This window comes from Macaca mulatta, chromosome 3, assembly GCF_049350105.2.
Source record: "Macaca mulatta isolate MMU2019108-1 chromosome 3, T2T-MMU8v2.0, whole genome shotgun sequence".
Classification (NCBI taxonomy): domain Eukaryota; kingdom Metazoa; phylum Chordata; class Mammalia; order Primates; family Cercopithecidae; genus Macaca; species Macaca mulatta.
Window position 1 is genome coordinate 162,955,136 of NC_133408.1, and position 15,250 is coordinate 162,970,385.

General features: G+C 35.2%; 1 protein-coding gene across 1 annotated transcript in view; it reads right to left on the reverse strand.

Annotated features, from left to right (window-relative positions):
• The window catches only part of SLC13A1 (solute carrier family 13 member 1), a 92,420-nt gene that overhangs the window by 38,963 nt on the left and 38,207 nt on the right, over positions 1–15,250 (reverse strand). The gene's annotated exons all lie outside the window — the stretch shown is intronic.

Sequence of the window (15,250 nt, forward strand, 5' to 3'; positions counted from 1 at the left end):
TTCAACAACAACAAAAAAGTACCATGAGAACTGCTCTATATTTGTTATGGACTGAATGTTTGTGTCCCACCACCCCCACCAATTCATATGTTGATACCCTAACTCCTGACACGATAGTATTTGGCAATGAGGAAGATACTGGCCTCATTTGGAAGATTTGGAAGATACTGGCCCTTCCTTTGCGGATGTGGCCCTGGTCTGATGGGATTATGTCCTTATAAGAGGACACATCAGAGAGCTTAATTCCTCTCTCTCTCTGTTTCTGCTATGGAGAAAGTCACAAGAAGGTGGCTGTCTGTAATGCCAGCAGAGAGTCCTCACCAGACACTGACCCTGCCAGACCCTGATCCAGTCTTCAGAACTGTGAGAAATAAATTTTTATGGTTTAAACCACTTAGTTTGTGGTGTTTTGTTATGGTGATGTGAGCTCACTAATACAGCATTTATCTTTCCATCAATGCAGATGTAGCAATAACAGTATTTAAGCTGAAACCACTGAAATATTTTAAAAATCCAATTTCATTCATTTCTTCATCCTTCTTTCTTGTCCCTTACTTAACTCTTCCCCCATGTCTTCCCTTCTCGCCACTACTCCCAAAGCTTTTCTGTTGATACTGATGGTACATACTTAATAAGTCCCTAAACTTCTTTTGGAAAGGTTTCCCACCGATGTACCTTAATGGATGGTTCCCAGGGGATATCACTCCTGAAATTGAATGTTTTCAACACCATATACCTCAGCATTGAGAGATAAGTCAGTGTCCTCTTTGCTCCCCACTGTCTTTTCCAGAACATTAATCCTCCACTCACACAAAAAATAAATCCATTTTTTTTAAGAATCATGTAACTTGGATATCTCTTTCTCTCCCCATTCCTTTGACCATTATATTTTGATCTCCTGGTCACCCACTGCTGTCATTTAAGATAGCATTTGCACTCAGCACATAATCATCTTCCTTACTCCAAATGTTGTCAGCGACTGACTAATGACTACACTATGCTCATGCATAGCCCTTTAAATATCCTGGCCCCACACAGTTTTGATCTTACTTCCAACAATTTTCAGTTCTCCACCTCAGTCACCCCACCCCCGTAGTTACACCTTGAACAATGGCACATCCTGAAATGGTTTCACTTGGGGAATCACTAGACCAAATGTAAGTGTTTTAGTTACGAGATGACTTTCTAGGGTGCAAGCCAAAAGCAACTTCATTCTTTCTCTCATCCATGACCCTGTAAACACACTTTGTTGGTTTGATTCTTCCTCTTCCTGTGGTGAAATTCAAAGAAGAAACAATAACTTTTCAAGGTCATTTCATTTAATGAATAGTTTTTCAGTTATGTTTAGTCAGAAGAATAGCTTCATTTGAGTAGTTAAAATAAACAGTGCCCTATTTAATAAGAAAAATCCCACATTTTAAACTTAAGCATTCTCTTGTCCCCTAGATCAGGCCTGCTTGAAAGCCCATAGCTGGAAGGAGGTTTGTGAGTTTGACTTTCTCTTTCTCCCCTAGTTCCAATTCTTCTCACCACTTGCTACACTCAGTTTCTAAACCTTCAACATTTGGAATGTCAAGAGAAGAACAGGATCAGGAGAGGAGTGCTAAGGATTAGGAGAGGTCTTATTTGACTGTTTATTAATTTAAAAATGGCATTAGTACTTTCCAGGCATGGTGAATGTTTGAAATTACTCCCTCTGGTGGGCAATTTTATGGGATTTTATGAGACTCCTATTATCCAAATAGGAACATCAGATTGTTGTTCTTTCTATGTAGGTAACACACATCTTCTGCCTGGTGGCGTATGACACACTCATGGTGTCTGCATGTGATAGTCTGCCTGGTCTTTTTATATTGAGATCAACTTATGCTGTCAAAATCCCCTCCTGGAGGAAGTTGTCTTTCAAATGATCCCAAATGACAGTCCTCCCACGTTTCCTTCGTATGGTCCAAGGGAAACAGTCACCTCTGTCGTGTTGTCAGTGACAGTGCAACTGAAACTTGATTAGGTAAGGAAATTCAGTCATGACATTTTACTTTCTAATTTTTCAAGAATGTGTCAAACACTAATCCATTGACCTTTTCTAAGTCTAGGGTGGTAGATAATAAGTTCTGTAAGTAGTAGTTTCTTTTTTTTTTTTTTTTTTGAGACGGAGTCTCGCTCTGTCGCCCAGGCTGGAGTGCTGTGGCGCGATCTCGGCTCACTGCAAGCTCCGCCTCCCGGGTTCACGCCATTCTCCTGCCTCAGCCTCCCGAGTAGCTGGGACTACAGGCGCCTGCCACCTCGCCCGGCTAAGTTTTTGTATTTTTAGTAGAGACGGGGTTTCACTGTGTTAGCCAGGATGGTCTCGATCTCCTGACCTCGTGATCCGCCCGTCTCGGCCTCCCAAAGTGAGTAGTAGTTTCTTAACAACTATTGCACCTTGGTAAGTAGGAGACTCTTCCCTTCTTTCAACTGTGATGGTACAAGTGGCAGGGAGCGGCGCATTAGGGAACTACTACAACTTTCTCCATAAGCAGACCATCTCTCAGCCTTCTCATTTTAAACACTAAGTTTAAGAGTGTAAAACTGTTTTTTGGTCACCTCACTTGCAAGTCCTGTGGAAATGAAATGCAAAAATACCTAAGGTGTGTGGTTGATATTATATTTACTCAGGGGTAGAAAGAGTATCATTTAACCATCCTAGTTATCAATAAATTGGCATAGTTATTACAGTTTCTTCTTCCAACTTTGCTGCTGAATTAATTCTATCTCTACAGTCCTTCAACTGCACTGGCAAATCTAGGTTAATGAAGTATGTAGTTATGGCCAATTATGGTCCTCTCCTTTCTTTACTTCCATCTTTATTCAGTTGAGATTCCATGGTACATCATTTCAATAAATTGTCTTAACAAAACTCCGAACTCTCTTTCTTGTCTTTTCTTAAATGGTAGTTCTTTGTGAAAATTCCAACTGATTTATAAACCCAACCATTCTCTCTCTCCATGTCATGTCTGCTTCTGAGTAGCCAACTACTGTTGCTAAAAATTACATGCACAGTAAAGCAGATGGGATCATTCATGATCACAAACATCCAATGCTGTAATGATGTTGCTTCTCTACCCTAGCGTGTTTGCATAACCAAATTACTCTACCTGTTTCCACAAGGAAATATAAAACCTTCTTTATCATCTTTATACATCCCTCTTAATGGTCCTTCTCAGTCTTTGCAAGTAGCTTTGCCTCCTACTTCCCAGAGAAAATAGAAGCCAGCATATAATAGTATCACTGTGAAATGTAGAAACCTACTTGCATTTGCCCCATCTTCTTGTTCTTTACATAATTAATAGAGTCAATGTTTCTCCTCCAACTTCTTGTTTCTGAACTCTCAGGTTTTCTCAGAACCCTTCCACTACAGACTATTGGAATTTTCATCAACATTTAATTATTTTTGAGCCATCTTTACAGAAGAAAAACAAGAAAGACTTCTTAACCCTCCACTCAAGTAAACTATTGTCCTACCTCATCTCCATTTTCACAGCCAAACTACTCGAAAGAGTTGTTTACATTCACTGACTCCATTTTCTTAAACACTTCCATCTAGCTTGTCTCCTCATTCCACCCACAATGCACTTTCTGTGATTATCAGTAATTTCCTCAGGGCTACGTTCAATAGGAACCTTTCAATCTCAACTTTGTAGTTCCCTTTGCAAGCATCTAAAAGAGTTTATCTCTTCTTTTTACTGAAAAAACTCTGCTTTGAGTTTCTGTGATATCTCACTCTTTGGGTTTTTCTATCTCTGCCTGTTTTTCTGTCTCCTTTGCCAGGTTTTTTTTTTTTTTTTTTTTTTTTTTTTTGCCTTCCATCCTTCCTTAAAACTGGAATTTCTTTAAACTGTCACAGGCCCTTGTCTCTCCTCACTCTAATGGTTCTCCTTTAAAAAATCTTATTTTTTATTGATTTAATGACTATTTTTATGCCAGATCACCAAACTTCTGTCTTCAGCCAGGATCCTCCATCTAGACCCATGTATCCAATTGCCTGTTCAACATAATCATGCCTGGAATCTCAGCACTTTGGGAGGCCGAGGCAGGTGGATCACTTGAAGTCAGGGATTTCTAGGCCAGCCTGGTCAACATGGTAAAACCCTGTCTCTACTAAAAATACAAAAATTAGCCATGTGTGGTTGCGGGCACCTATAATCCCAGCTACTTGGGAGACTGAGGAAGGAGAATTTCTTGAACCTGGGAGGCGGAGGATGATTGCATCACTGCACTCCACACTCCAGACTGAGCAATAGAGCAAGACCTGTCTCAAAACAAAACAAAACTCTCTCTCTCTTTATATATATATATATATATATATATATATATATTTGAATATATATATATGTGTGTGTATATATATAGAGAGAGAATGTCTGCAATAAAACTCCAATCTGAAAATGTTCAGGACCAAGCCTTTTACTTCTTTTGTCAAACCTAGTTCGTCAGGATCACTTATATAAACTAATGTCATCACCATCACTATTGTAACAAATACTTATAGCATCCTTAGCATGTAATAAGCACTGGTCCAAGTTAAAATCAATTAAATGTTTTAATTCATTTAAGTCTTACAATATAATGAGGTGGGTACTATTATAACGTCATTTTATGGTACTATTATAACGTCATTTTGTAAATAAAAGACATAGAGAAGTTAAGTGAATTGTTCGAGGTACCAGAGCCTGAAAATGACAGACTTGGGTTTTGAAACCATACAGTCTTGCTTTAGAGCTCATACTCTCAGCCACTTTGCTATAATATATTGCTTGTCTTCCTTGAAAACATTATCTTCCTCATCCCATCAAATTCTGTCAATTGTATCTACTGAAATATGCCTGGACTCTGTTCAATTTTCTCCATCTCCACTGTTTTCACCCTGGTCTCAGTCAACATTATCTCCGGCCTAGGTTAATAAAATAATGTGTTTATGGATCTTCTTGCGTCAATTCTTGCTTATTACAGACTCATTCTACAGACTTCAGCCTTTAAACAAAAATATAAATGTAGTTAAGGAATATGCAAACACTTATTATCTTTTGTCTTCTTGTGTTTGCGTATTTCTTAAATACATTTGTACATTTTTTTAGGCTGCTGTGTATAGGAAAGGTCTGAAATAGGCAAGAATTGATGCAAGGACAACCATAAAGGGATTATTACAGTAACTGAGACCACATTTTCTTTATCCATTCTTCATCTATAGAGGGACACTTAAGTTGTTCCCCTAACTTGGCTATTGTGAATAATGCTGCAACGAATATGGGGAAGCAGATATATCTTTGACATATTGATTTCATTTTGGGGGTACATATATCCAGAAGTGAGATTGCTGGATCACATGGTACTTCTATTGTTTTTCTAATTTTTTGAGGAATCTCTATATTGTTTTCCATAATGGTTGCACCAATTTACATTGCTGCTAACAGTGTACAAGCGTTCTCTCTTCTCCAAGATGAACAGAAGAAATGCCATCTTCCATACAGATGAGCATGCTATTTGAGACATTATTAAAATATCTTTTTGAAAAGTCGTGATAAGGAAAAAATTACTACTCACTAAAAGTCATCATAGATATGAAAATGGCATTTAGCATGGCAGCGTCAGGTGCATTGGATTGTAATTTACCTTCTAGTTTCTAATTAACTTTAAGGTCAACCCACAAAGGACTCTATGCTTCACCCAAAATAAACTAATTTAGAAAAGTCTCCCTTTCCCTTATAATTTATACATGGAAATCATTTGTATTTTCCATATGATAAAAAATTCCATTGAAATTTGACACAAAATAAGTGGTATGTAAATAAGGTAGGGAAATAAGTTTAAAAATTCTTATGAATCATACAAAGTGACAATTGAAATTTGGGGCTTAATATTAACTATTTTACTATAGGAAAGACTTCAACATAAACCAGAAAGTGATGCATAATTTGAATATTATTAAATTGATAATAAGAATGGAAACTTAAAATATGCAATGTTTATATGATTTCTCTTTGCCACCTTAAAACTTTCAAAAATATAAATAAAGAAAAAATTGGATTTCATATAAAAGCTTAACTGAAAAATATATGCATATATAGAGAATTATTAAAAGACATTGGAAGATATAAAACAAAAAATCAAAACAGAAACAGATTAATGTTTGCCATGCTTTATGACTTATGAATTAACTATACATTTTTTATTAATAAGGACCTTTAAAATATACATTATTGTTACTGCACATGAGCTAATGTTTATGCAAATATCATCGACAATTTATAAAGGCATTAAAATTCAGGGTAAAAAATGCTACAGTAAATGCTAACACTAATATATCATAATGCAAATTAAAGGTTAAGAGGAAGAGTTTTTGAAGTGGAATGGTGAATGCACCCTACTTTTTATCTACCCAGTAAACATGAGCTCCATGCATTCAGATTTATCGTTGTTTTTACTGAGTGCTTGTGTTCACTGGGCTGAACTCGTAGAAGAGACGATACTGAAGTAAAGGGCAAAGCATGAGGACCAGAGGGACAGTAGTACAGGGCACTGAGCTAAAAAATAGGGCTCTTAGGAAAGCCTGAAATGAGTCAATAATCGAGCCAACTAGTGGTACAGAAATTATACAAAGCGGGCAGGTATCACAGGTATCACAGCAGATTAATCTTTAGTCTTCTGCCCAGATTGTACTTTCAGCCTGTGGCCACAGGACATTGTCACAGGTATATTGTGAATGGAAAAGTACTTGTGTTATAATATATAAGGAAATTTATGTGATATGAAAAGTACAAAATTGTGTACAATTTTAAAGCAAAAATATTTCTACATACATACATGTGCCTGAAATGAAACATACATATATATATATGTGTGTGTGTGTGTGTGTGTGTGTGACTGAAATGAAATACATCAAAATACTAACAACAGTTATTTCTTGATCATGCGATTAGGGGTATCCTCCACCTTCTTGATACTTTTTGTAACTTTTACAGCCAGAAATATATATATATATTTTTAACATGTAAAGGAATGATAGACTATTAGGGCAGACAGGTAGTTAGAGATTATCTGGTATAAAGACCTAATATTTCAGAAGAGCAAAATGAGTCTCAAGTGTGACCCAACTGATTACCGCAGACTTGAAAGCAGAATCCATGTCTGTGAGTTCCCTCTCAGTGAATTTCCCCTGTACCAACTTGCCTTCCAGAATACTTATGTGAATTTTTAAAACTACATTTGAGTTCTATTTCATACTGCTTTTACCACAATGGTAACCTATTGTGTTTTTATTCAATCCCTTCTGTCTACCATACATGTGGAGTATGCCCTCCACATCTTCTTCCAAGTAACTGAAAATTTTCTACGAGGACGTGACAAAATGCAGAATCCAATGACATCATCACAATGGACCTGTCACAACAGAAATCCTGCAGGTCCAGAGGTAACTCACTATTGCCACCTGGTGGCAGCAATTGCAGATTTATTTCACAGCTTCCTTCACTGAATATGTATACTTCGTATCATCTTCCAATTATGGCTCTGTCATAACGTTGCTTATAGTACAGAATTCAATTTTCAATATGTTGCCTAGAGCTCTATTAACAGGTGGAAATATGATATCCGTGACTTTTCCTGCCTCTTCTCTAAGTTAGAATATGTCTTTTCCCTCTTTCACTTGCTTATTTTTTTTAAGTACATGCTACTGAATCACTCCCAAATATTCCCTGGTTGCTTAAACATTCTCTTGGAACAATCAAGTGATAGGATACCTAATTCACATCAATATTCTACCAATTTTATTGTCTTGGTGACATCTCTTTCAGGGCCTCCCTTCCTGTCCTAAATCTAGTCATTTTTTCTCTAGAACTGCAAAGAGCTACACTTAAGTCTACCCTCTTATTTCATCAAAAGTCTGACTGGATGTTGACTCTACATTGGAAATATATGTTACTTAGAATTTTGAAGGCAGTTTTCCTGCTGTCTCTGAGTCGTGCTGTTGGGGAGAAGTATTCAGCCATTCATATTTTTGATCATTTGTAAGGAATTAGTGTTCCTTCCTTTTTGAGAGCTTTTAGGATCATCTTATAGTATTCTGAAATCTCAAAGATTTTAAAACAGATCTGCCCTGTGTGGGTCTGCTTCATTCATTTTGATGACATTTAGTGAGTCCTTTAATCATAAAACTTGTACTCTTCCATTGTAGAAACTTTCTTGAATTTTTTATATACTCTTCTCATTTTTCCTGTTCTTTTTGGAAACTCCTCTTATTTCCTGTTTATTCTGTTTCTTCCTATTGTGTCTACTGAATTTTCCATTTATGCTTTTATATCTCTATATTTTATATTTATACTTTATTTTATATTTACATGTTTTATATTTTTGCCTTCTTTATTGTCTTTTATAGAATATTATTTGTATTTCATAAATATGAGTAATTTATTTGTTTACCCCTCTGATTATATTAATGATATTTTCTTTTTTGTAGTTTCTTCTTCTTGCATAGTCTCTGCTTCCTGCAGATTGCTCTTTTTTCTTTGTTTATTTGGCAATCTCTCTTTCATAATTGAGGCTTTCATCAGATATCCAGGAATTTTTGGTTGTCTGCTCACATTTCAGCAGTGAATATCTGTGTAGAAGCTCTGCACTCATGTTTTTGGATTTGTTGTTGCCTGTAAGCTTCACTATAATGTCATCTGACTGGGCCTTTTTTTTTTTTTTTGAGAAAATTCTAAGGTCAATGTTTTCATGTCTCTTACTCTGATTGTGTTCTCCAAGGAAGCATCATCTGGCCTTCTGCCTGCTGACACTTGAAAGGCATAGACCTGGCTCCTGGACCAGTGTGGGTAGAAGGTCGGGTCCTCCACGTTTAGCTTATAAACTATCACTCAGTACCCCTGTTTTCCTTGTGACACTCTCCCCCAGCCCAGAACTGGATCTGGTTCTCTTTATCCTGTTTTACCATGTCTGAAGATTATGTTTCTGTTTCGTGGATTAGAAGCTGTTGCATCCATGTGGATTTGGGGATGAAAGTGGAAGATTTAACCACTTCATAAGCAAGTTTTTTCTTCCTCCTGCTTTTCAACATTTTAAAAATGTTGAAGCCTGCTGCTATGGAAATTGAATTGTTTATTGGCTTTTCTCATTATCGATTTAGGATTCAGCTTCCATGGGATTACTGGGGATAACAGGGTTATTTTCCACTCAACCTTTTACTTTCCAGCTTCCAAAATGATTTTGCTGTCATGTCTTCTCTTGATGTTTATATAATTTTGATTATATTTGAAAGTCTATTTGTTCTTGTTTTAATGAAGACTTAGAACAGTAGTAACAAATGAGCCTATTTAACCTGCCATCTTAATGGAAGATGCAATATTTATCTGTTTACATTTTAAAAATAAAGAAATAAATATTTACCAATAATTAATGCCCACTTTTGACCTTGGTGCTTTTGTGGTCCCTATGTTGGTAGATGATGTAACTAAAAAGGGAACAGAAGACTGGAAGTTCCATAGTGCACAGAGGAATTAAGACAGTGGGAACCTGTCCTTTTTGTCTGCATATTGAGTTTAAAGGTCCTCAGTTAAGTGAATAACAGATTATGTTATTTAATTAAACCAGCCTTCCTATAGTGTTCTAATGGTTTAAAATGTCTGTAAGATTATTTCTGTAAAGAAATATTGAATGAAAGTACTAGATAAGTGAATAGCAAAAAAATGTAGGAGAGGATCTTCCCCTTACAGCTGGTATGAACTCTTCATGAAGATCTGGTGAAAATATAATCGGTAATAACCTGAAGAATTCAGAGGAGTTAGTAAAATTGAAGTTATCGATAAGACTCTTTGAAATAGAATTTATATCCACCATAGTTAATAAAGAACTATTACATATTGTGAATTTGGGTATGCTTATAAAGCAATAAACATTTATTGTGTGTGTGATGAATAAAGAAATGTTTAAAATGTAGCATTAAGGACATAAGTCCTCTTTATAAATACACTCTATTTTTAGAAATGTTAAAAGTCATGATTAAATCCAGTATTTACTTACAAAATTTTATTGTCCTAAATGTTAACTATTTAGAAGCTTCCCTTGTACTTTCTTAGGAAAAAGTGTGTGTGTGTGTGTGTGTGTGTTTGTGTGTGTGTGCCACTGAGAAAAACCTTGCTCTTTCTAGTTGTAAAAATGACTGAAACAAAATATAATAACATAGCATATTTGTCTATCCAGCAGCATGACAAATCAGATTCCCTGCTAAATGAGATGCTATTTAAAATATTTAAAACAATATTTTAAAGTGCAACAATACTTTTAAAGCTGGATTTAAAATAAGATTTCAGTTTATCATGTTGCAAGGAGAGCTTGGTATAAAAGATATTGCCCCAGGTCAAATGTGTGTGGGGAATCATATAAGAAAACACATATAAAGCTGGTATCCTTTGCAGAAGTAGAAAGAAAATATCATGCTGACTTAAGGGAAAACAATATGCCCTAAAAATTCCTAACCATGAGCATTTTTCCTAAAGCATTAATTTATGTTTTGTGTGTGTTAAAGAGAAATAGCAATATAATTGAAAACTCTTAGAAGCAGCTGCAACATAGGACTTAAAGAATTTCCATAGTAACTAAAAAAAATTTCACTGTTTAAAAGTACTGAACATGCAAGAAAATAATTAAACAAAGTGAGAACCAGCAATAAATAAATAAATAAAAACTAAGTCAAAGAAAGAGACCCACAGGACTTCAGAGCTGTTAGACATAATAGTTATAGGCAAATCTTAAAACAAGACAAATAGAATTTACATAATTAAATTTAACAATTTAAAAGCTCAGTAAATAGGTCAAAATAGACATAGCTAAAGAGAAAATTAATTAGCTGGAAGATAAATCAGAAGTTACTATTCATGATAAAGTTCAGCAAAACACATAAAAGAAAAACAGATGTTAGCTAAGAAGCTTAGAAAACACCGTGAGAAAGTGCAGCATGTTTAATTGGAGACTCAGAGGGAGAGAATACAGAGAACTAGGATGAGGCAATTGAATATTGAAAAATAACACCTGATAATTTGCAAGAATTGTTGGAAAAGATCAATACACAGATTCAGGAGAAATATTCACTTAGGTATAGCAAAGTAAAATTCTATCTCACACACACACACATACACACACATCATTAAAGCAACCAAAGAGAAGAGATTGCCTACAAACGAATAATAATTTGACTGGTAGCTAGCTGACTTTTAAATAGAAAAAAAGAAGCCAAAATGCAGTAGAAATATATATATGTATTTCGATGTGCAAAATAAAAAATAATAACCTATCTAGCACACTATAACTATAAAAATATGATTCAAGAATTATCATCTTTCTAGCAAACAAAAACTCTGTATTTAACACCAAAATCACTCTGTGAAGTACATTCAAATAGTATTTTCAGGAAGAAGGAACATGACCCCAGATAGGGGGTCTGAGAAGCAAAATACAATGGTGAACAAAGATATTAATAAATATGCACATAACTCTGCAGAGCACTGATTTTAAAAAATAATACAAGTATGTAATTTATGGAGGAATAATAGACTAGAACTAAAAAATTGGAAAATAGTAGCATGTGAATAGAAAGCGATGGTCTAAGTCAAAATATCCTAGGGTCTTTACACCATTCAGGAGAAAAAAAATGGATTATCTTTAAATTTTTATGTATTAAGTAGACATGATAATAATGACTAAATGATGTCCTTCAATATTCATATGTTGAAGCTCTAACACTCAAAGTGACTCTGTTTGGAAAAGGGCCTTTACAGAGGTAATTCAGTTTAAACAAAGAAGGGTGCCTAATCTGATAGGGCTGATGTCCTTATAAAAAGAGCAAAGGGGACCAGAAATATCTCTTTCTACTGCATGTGCACAGAGAAAACATCATGTGAGGATACAATGAGAGGGTGGCCTTGTACAAGGCAGAGAGAGAGGTCTCACTAGAAACCAACCCAGATAACACCTTGATCTTGTACTTGGCTAGCCTCCAAAACTGGCAGAAAATACAACAGATTTGTATTATTTAAGATACAGTTCTGTAGTATTTTGTTATGGCAACCCTTGCTGCCTAATAATACAGCAAAATGATTAGGACAACTAAAACAGACACAAAGCGTAGAATAGACCACCTGTACAAGTGTGTGTGTAGCATGGAATAAAAAAAGAAAATAACTGCATAGGAACGCAGGAAGGAAAGATAGAAAGAATATTTGGAAAAAATAAAAAGCCGGCAGTAGAAATTATTCTAAATATACAATGTCACAAATAATTTAAATGGATAAAACATGTCAGGTAAAGGTAAAAATTTTCAAACATAATAAAAGAGATACACCTAAAACATAAGGACACAGAAATACTGAAAGTGAAAGCATAGAGGAAATGCCAGGTAAATACTAGCCTTATAAAAGCTGGGAGTGTCATGCCTGCAATCCCAGCACTTTGGGAGGTCGAGGTGGGTGAATCATGAGGTCAGGAGTTCGAGACCAGCCTGGCCAACATAGTGAAACCCCATCTCTGCTAAAAATACAAAAAATTAGCTGGGCGTAGTGGCGGGTGCCTGTAATCCCAGTTACTTGGTAGACTGAGGCAGGAGAATCGCTTGAACCCAGGAGGTGGAGGTTGCAGTGAGCTGAGATCGTGCCACTGCACTCCAGCCTGGATGGCAGAGTGAGACTCAGTCTCAGGAAAGGAAAGGAAAGGAGAGGAGAGGAAAGGAGAGGGGAGGGGAGGGGAGGGGAGAGGAGGGGAGCTGGTAGTCCTGTATTATCAGCAGACAAATAAACTAATAAATTCAAAGACCAAAAAAATTAAGATAGATGAAGAGATGCACAAAATGATAAAAGGTTAATCAATCACACACACAGAAACATTCTAAATGGGTTCAAAATAACATAATCTAACAATACAGAGGAACCAAAACTGACAGAAGCATCAGAAGAAACAGAATATCCACATGATAGAGGGAGAGTTTAACAAAGTCTCATCAATTGCTGAATAAAAAGAGACAAAACTTGGTCAGGGCACAGAGATTTGAGAAGCACAACTAGCTACTTGATCTTACAGAGTTTTGGGAAACATTGAACCTAATTAGTTGAAAATGTACAATTTATTTTAAGCACAATGAAAAATATTTATTACAGCCGATCATGTGCTAGTTCAAAAAGCTACTTCAACAAGTTTTGGAAAACTGTTATGTAGACCACAGTTTCTGACCCCAGAAAAATTGTTAGAAAAAATTTAAAAGTAGTTAAAAATCTAATTTATTTTAAATTTCAAAACACATTTCTAAGCATCTTTTGAGTAAAAAAAGCTAGCATAATGGAAATCCGAAAACACAAAACAGAAAAATATGGAAAATAGCTAAAGTAATAGAAGCAAATTCATATCCTTAAATCCTTCCTTTGGAAGAGAGGAAAACTCTAATAAGGTAAAGGTCAAATTTTAAAAATTAGCAAAAGAGCAAGAGCATAAATACACAAATAAAGTAGACAGAACAAAGTAATAAAGAAAACTATTAATAATAATATGAAATACACATTAAATAGGGTGAAAAGAGTCAGAAGTTGGTTCTTTGACAAGACTTGTAAGACTAAAAAAATAGATATAGTTTGGAAAGATTATTTGAAAAATGTTTTAAAGGCACAAGGAAAATTTTAGAAATAAAGACATATAACTATAAATACTGTAGAAATTAAATAGATATAAGAAAATATTATAAACTACCACACAGCAGTAAATTTAACATGGAACACATAAATTTCTTTTTAAAAATGCAACTGTTTGATGTTGAAATAGAAAATCTGAACACTCTTAAATCCAGGAGAGTAATAGAATAATTTTTAAGTACATATGCCTTCCACTTTCTCCTTGAGCAGCTAGCTGGGGTACAGAATGGACGGAGGGAGATGGGGGACCCATCTTGAATTACAAGGTTCCAGTGCTGGAAATGGCAGAGAAGAGATAGAAAGAGTCAGGGGCATGGTGACGAAGGAGCCACCATACCAGCCTATTTCTATCTTGTTGAAATTGTTGCTATTTTTGGTCTTCGCTATGGTGACCAATCCATACCTTAACTAGTACAGGTGATAAACCAAAAGAAAACAAGAGAATGATTAACACAAAATTTTGGACTATAGCTAACTCGACAAGGGGTTGGGGGTGATTGTGTAAGGAAAAGAGATAGAATCAGAGAAAGGCTCATGTAGATTTTAGAAATCGCGTTCTAGTTATTAAGCTGGGATGTGGTATACATCATCTTATTCATTTTATTATTCCTTAAAATGTTTAGTCATGTTTTATAAATGCATATATGCATGAAATATTTCATAATCAAAATACAGAAAAATCAATTTGGAGACAAAATAAACATATTTCTTTTTGTAGAAAATACCACTAGAAGATGCATAGGAGAACACTGTTGAGTATTTCAAGAAACAAAATATAGTATTCAAATAAGTTATGTAGTGCGGGGACTTATTGTAGAGTTAAAGTACAGATATTGCCAATATGGTTGAGCAATGCTATTTGCTAGATAATATTTTAATAACACAAAATGCGAAGAACTAAGTTTTTGTATTTCATAAAATAAATATATATGGGAGAAACGATATTGTCAAAAATCAATAGTTTCTTTAATAGAAAAATGTTTTGTGAGAACACAACTAAGAATGGCCATCAATGGAGATAGCACTTTGACTCTAATAAAGATTGAAATCTGGAGTGAGGTCACGTTCACAGATTGTTGCTGTGATTCCTAAAGAGTGTGTGACAATCTCCCTCTCTCTCCTTGCTTACCTCTTCTATAAACATTCTGTATAAACCACTGCATGAATAAAAGGAGACACCTAAGTTGGGTCAGGTGAGGGTTGAGCAGGACTAATTACTGCCTTTGCCATCCAATTTCTCCCAGCTTAGGAAAATGGAAGAATAATGAAGGAGAGCCAACTGGTGTTTGTTATGTGATCTAAGCTAAAATACCTTTTTCATATCTGATCTATGAGCCAGATATTCCAGAATTAACATCTCCTTATTTGGCAGAACTAATGCCTGTAGTTTCTAATATTATGAACCATGTTTATTACTGTACTTACAAGACTCCTTTGAATTTCTGGAGAACATTAAAAAGTGTTGTCTTGTACAATTGGATTTTCAACCATAAGGATTTTCACCCCCAAACTAAACAATACCTAATTAAAAGCAAGATGCAATTTGT